This window comes from Lactuca virosa, chromosome 2, assembly GCF_052849685.1.
Source record: "Lactuca virosa cultivar CGN04683 chromosome 2, Lactuca_virosa_CGN04683_v6, whole genome shotgun sequence".
NCBI lineage: Eukaryota > Viridiplantae > Streptophyta > Magnoliopsida > Asterales > Asteraceae > Lactuca > Lactuca virosa.
Window position 1 is genome coordinate 98,265,566 of NC_136427.1, and position 6,291 is coordinate 98,271,856.

The window sequence follows — 6,291 nt, forward strand, 5'->3', positions numbered from 1 at the left end:
CAAGACTTCCTAGAAGTCATGAATAGCAATTCCTAGCTTGATGTTAGAAGCATCTTTAGCAACACAGTGATGCCTTTATTAGGTATCATGCTCATGTTTATTGGTCAAAGCAAATATTTTAGGAGTAGGACCTTTAAGTGCATACAATTTCATATCTCTTAGGAGATTGTCTCTTAAGACATGAACCCATTCATTGAAGTTGTATTTATTGAATGTTATTGTTTCATTAAGTGATTAAAGAAAATAACAATTCATGATAATGAGAATGTATTATTTAACTACAAAAATTTTAACAAAATACATTTAGTACTTTCAATATTTAATCTTCAATAATTAAATCCCTTTTAGTTCCCAAAAACATTAATTATCAAATTTTAGGATCCAAGTTGCAAAACAAATAAATGGTTAGGTATCCTTTATCCCATCCATTTGAATTCAACCCGGTAGATATCGAATATCAATTATATATTGCTATATAATTCCTAGATTTGTGGGATCTCTAATAAGAAATTTAATTAGACATGTTTGATCCCATCTATGCCTCAGAACTTTCTTGCTTAGGTATCTTTTATCACAAAAGATTTCCGATCAAATCATCCAATTTGAAAAACTTGTGTAATCGGCCTATAACTTGGTTATAGAAATCGCAAAGACACACCGACCATCAAAAAATAACACTAAGCAGTTAGGTATCCTTTATCCCACTAGTGCATAGATGAGATGTGCGAGTGTTCTTGAAAAGGAATGCATAGATTTCAGGTTTGTAAAAAAAGGGTCTTTATATGTTTTATAATTCTAGTTTAGAAATATACAATATCATGTTTATTACATGCATATAATAAACCATGATATCAGTTTTCAAAAGAAAAATCACTTTTAAAGGTTCTATATACAAAACTAGTTTTTATATATTTTGATGGAATTTAATTTTAATAACTCGTATTAAGTTTGAGTGCATTTGAACCTTTTATATCTTTAATAAAACTTCATTTTATTACTTATATATTTGGAGTTTGTATAAGTTATAAAAATCACTATTTTAAAACTTATAATGAAGTATTTCAAAATTTGCTGTTATTAATGATTTTATAAAACCGGGTTTTATTTTTAAAAATAATAACTTGTTACATTTTATGTCCAATTTTGAAAACCAAACTCTATGTGATGTTTATTTTGTCCAGAATTATTTTAGCATACGAAAAAACTAATTTATCAACCACACATAATAATTGCATAAAATAAACAACACAAACATGCATAAAAAGATATGTGCATAAACATAACCAACTAATGACATTTTTGTGAGCGAACACAAAAGATGACTAGTCCATTCCTAAAGAGACATTTAAGGGAACTAAAAATCTTCTTGTAATGTTGTTGTAGAAGCTCCCACCTGAGTAAACACTCATTGCTTGCAAAAGATTTGAAAGACTTCTTTAAAGGAAAGTTTTCAGCTTTCATGACACTTTTCAGAAAGTGTCATCTTTCTAATCAGCACATGTACAACACATGTGTCGCATTCATGACACTGTTCAGAAAGTGTCATCTTCTGTCCAGCACATGTTGAACTCGAAATTTTTCCTTTTGTCTTCAAAAAATGGCTCCAAATTCATTTCTTGTTACATCTTTGTACAAATAAATTATTTCTAAAAACTAATTTATTACTTTACAAAAATAACCAAGAAAACTAATCTATTTAATTATTACATAACATATGAATAAATAAATTATTACCACCATTTTTATAATAAAAAACAACAAACACAACAACACAACAATCATAATGGTCATTGGCTAGTTTATGCACATTATATACATCAACATACACATAAAACAGCCTTTATTTTTCTAAGACAACTTTAAATGACAAAAGATGCATGAAACTTTTGTCACATAAAATAACAAATATAAAGTTGTCATAAAAAATATATATGAACTTATTTTTATACAAAAACAAGTTATCCATATTCTCTAAAAACTAAGATTTCCAAAAATCAAAAAACCTAACCAAACTTACAAGGTGGCTCTGATACCAATTGTTGAGTTTTAGTTCAAAAATAATTTTAAAAACTACAAAATATGGCAAACAGAAGACTTAAAAATTTTCAAATAACATAAACATTTTATACCCACCAAGGATCTTCTTGCAAGTTATAGATTGATTAAAACACCAACCATAGAAAAGGTGAAGAAATAACAGCCTTTGTTGTTCTTTGGATCCTCTTGGGAGGCTTGGAAGTTGATGAAGAATGTGGAACCTTTGAGACACCAACAATGACTCAACTTGATTTAGATGTTAGTCCATAAACTCTTAAACCCTTAAGTTTTATGTTTATAACCAATATGAACTTAAAGAGGGCATGTAAAAGCAAGTAATCTTCAAAGCTCTTAACTAATTAAGAGAGAATGAGAGGGAGAGGATTATTTTCGGCCATTTGCATCAAAGAACAAGATTGAGTGCAAGCCTCCTCTTTTATATGCATAAAGTGATTTTATGGACCATAAGTCCTTAACACTTTAGGACAATAATGTCTCATAAAGCCTACTTGTCTCCCACACATCTAAAGCATGGTTTCTTTCCCTTTAAATAATCAAAAACCCATCACTAGCATGCATGCAAGCATTCTCACGGTTTTGATATAAAAAAGGAAGTCAAACTTGGTAATTTTTAAAAACTATTTTATAAAATATAAACCTTAACCTTTTGATAAAAGACAAAAAAGTCTTTTTGGTCCAAAATGTTGTATATGACTTAATAAATCATACCATATGATATATTATGTTATTTGCTAGTGAAAATTATTATTTCCATTAAATAAATAATTTCCAATTTAATTATAAGAGTTTATTGAATATTTATTAAAATCAATTTTTATAAATAATCAACTAAATCAAGTTGTTGATAATGTGACCCATTAGTATCGGATGTTAATTAGAAATATCACTTTAATATGACTCTTGAGCATACTAGACCTTCCAGATAGCGTGTTGAGCTTTTTGTCTGCCATGGATGGCAGCGCGTCGTTGCGGTTTGGGAGGTAATTTAGAAGTAGCTTTGCTGGGAGTTATTTTTGATAGTCAGCGTCGATAAGACGTCAATGAGATGGGTTGATGGATCAGTCTTCATACCACTTGTGACAGTCATCAAAATTCGAGTCGGTTTTAGATTTGACTAAACTTAGTTACACATATAGGCACTAAACATACTAGACTTAGTAACTAGAAGCTAAGTTATAACCTACTAGAAACTTGGAAACAATTAGAATCAATGGATAGTGTGCATAGATTTCACATTGATATGTGAATTCTATAACTACTTAACTGTAGAGACTATCCATATTCGGGTCATTCTTTGACTCGAACACCATTTCATTAATCATATTCACACATCATGCACTTGACCTAGAAGTAGAAATTAGGTCAAAGTCTCATAGAAACTTAAGTCAAAGTTGAAGAGTAGGACTAGTATACTTGATTCCTCAATTTCGTTTGAATCTCGGAATCACTACATAGAATGCCAATAAACCGCTAAAAATAAATTACAAACAATATTTCTAATTTGAATAAGAGTTATGAAACTCTAAAATAGTTTGAAGTCTCAAAATTCAAGTAATTTTGATATCCAAAGATTTACAAACTCTCAAAAACCCTAAATGCCCTAAAAACTCACATTTATAAACTTTGACCTTAAAAATTCTATAAAAATAATCATGAACCTTATAATATGATCTTATAACAATTAAAATTATGAAAATGCATTCAAGGAAAATGAAATTTAACTCATTAACATTTACCCTTAATTTATAAACCAAAAATCAAGAGTTTTATGCATAAAAACTAGGTTAAGGTGCACATTTTATAAAAAGTTGGATATTTTTATAAAAGATTTGAATTTTTATAAAAGAAACAAGAGAGAGGGAGCCTCTCCTTCCCTAAAATTGGATCCCTCTCTCCCCATATCTCTCTCTCTCACACTCTCATTCTCCAACACACACATCTCTCTTCTTTCTCTCTCTAGAAAACTCTCTCTACCTTCTCTCTACTTTTTCTCTCCAAACACCACTCCATTCTCTCTTCCTCCCTCTAAAGAACCAAGAAATATTCCAGAAAACAAACCCAAGAACACTCCTCAAACTCGAAATCTTCATCATCTTGTGGTATTCTTGAAGGTAAAATCGATTTCTACTTCACTTTTCCTTCAAGTTTTGCTCTTTTCTTACACTTTCTCCTTCTTCATCTTCTTCAAACTTGTTTTCTTTTTGTTAAAATGTTTTTTAGAACATGATGGATGTGTTTTAACACCATGCATGTATGATAAACAAGGTTGCATGTTCATGATCTTAGTGCAAAAATCGATTTTAAGGATTAAAACATCAAACTGAAGTTAAGAGTTTTTGAGAAACAAAATTTTCTTCAGAAATGCATGTATACATTTTGATAAGTTTTAATCTTTTGATCTCTGGAAACATGACCAAAATATGAGGTTATCATGATATATTTAAAATACTTCAAAAGGTTTACTCAAGGAAATGATGAAAACCCACTTTTCTAACCAATCATCATGCATGCAATCTGCCAGATTTCTTTACCTGACTTTAAACTGTCATATCTCACTCATTTCTTAGCCAAAATTCGTGATTCTTTTTCTGAAATATAATATTTTGAGTTAGCTTTCAAACCCATCTGACCTCACTGAAAAATTCCAACATTTCGATTTTTACCAATTTTTACAAAACTGTTGCTCAAACAGCACTTTCCTTATGAACATTTGTTTTGTGTTGCATGTTCAAAGGACTTATTCATCACTAAAAATCATTCAAAAATTATTTTGAACTCTTAATATCATGTATTAATAGGTACAAAAAGATCTTGATTCAAAAGTCTTTGTAACATGTTGCAAAAATTGTCAAAGTAACATCACTAATCTTTACATAAATCACAAGAACCAAGTTTTCTCTATAGTTTATTGAGCCTTTAGGCATGGTGTTCAACATCAAAAATAAGAACACAAATTGTCATTGTTATCAAATTGTATGAAGATGCATTTTGGAAATTTTCAGCTCAATATATATTTTCTTTATTTTTATATGAAAATAATAAGAAAATAAAGTGTTAAATCATATAAAATACTTAAGCTAGTAAATAAATTATGGAAAAATTCTTGGATGATCCTTTAAGTTAGTAAACATCTCCCATTAAGTTTCATCCATGTTTGTTACTGTTTAATATGGTTTTGAATTTTCTTTTTGTTTAGCTCTAATAAATCATAAAACCACATTAGGGAATATAAAAATGGTATCTAATAATTTTCGCAGCTTATACTCTCTGTGGAACACTTAGAAAAATATTTTCAGAATTTTTCATAGTGTATTCCTATTTTTCTCCGATTTTTGTATTTATAATGGACTAAAAACAGGAAAAATAGTTTTACTCATCCAAACATTATGAAAATTTACCAGAACACCTTTTAATACATTAGGATGCTACATAAAAATTTTGATGATTTTCCTCTTCTGTATACTATTTTTCTTCTATTTTCCCAAGATTAAATACACTTAAACCCAATTTTTATTAGAATACATACTAAAAAATCATAAAATTGGGATAAACAGTTTAGAAATTCATTTTTATATTTTTCCTAGCTTAATAATGACTAATAACAGCGTTACAAAAATTTTGGACAATTTTGGAAACTATTTTCTATTTATTTTAATTGTTATTAGAATAAATGCTCAAAAATCATAAAATTAGGTTAAATTGTCTGGAAATCTAGTTTTATATTTTTCCCAGGTTAAGTACGTGTAATGACATTACTATAAAAAGTTTGGGGCATTTTCTTAACCGATTTCTATTTTTCATGAATTTTTATATATTTAGAGAATTAAATATACGAAAAATGGTTATGCATATCCATAATCCATGAAAATTTATCTATAAGTCTTTTAACATATTTAGAACCAAAATCTGAAGTTTGGTAATTTTTATTAATTGTTTAGTATTTTTCATGATTTTATGGTTATTCAAGAAACTAAAATGGTGAAAAATAGTTAGACAAATCAAAAATTCAAGAAAATTTATCTTGAGGTCTTTGACTTCAATTAAAACTGAAATGCAAAGTTTGGGAACTTTTAGAACTAAATTGATTTAGTTTTGAATATTTAATCATTGGAACACCTCTAAAATGTTAAATATTAACATTTCAATAATGAAAATTTTCCACTTAAATTGTTATATAACAATTGATTCTTTGAAACTTAATTTCCACAGAAAAATGTTTGTAACTTATCAATA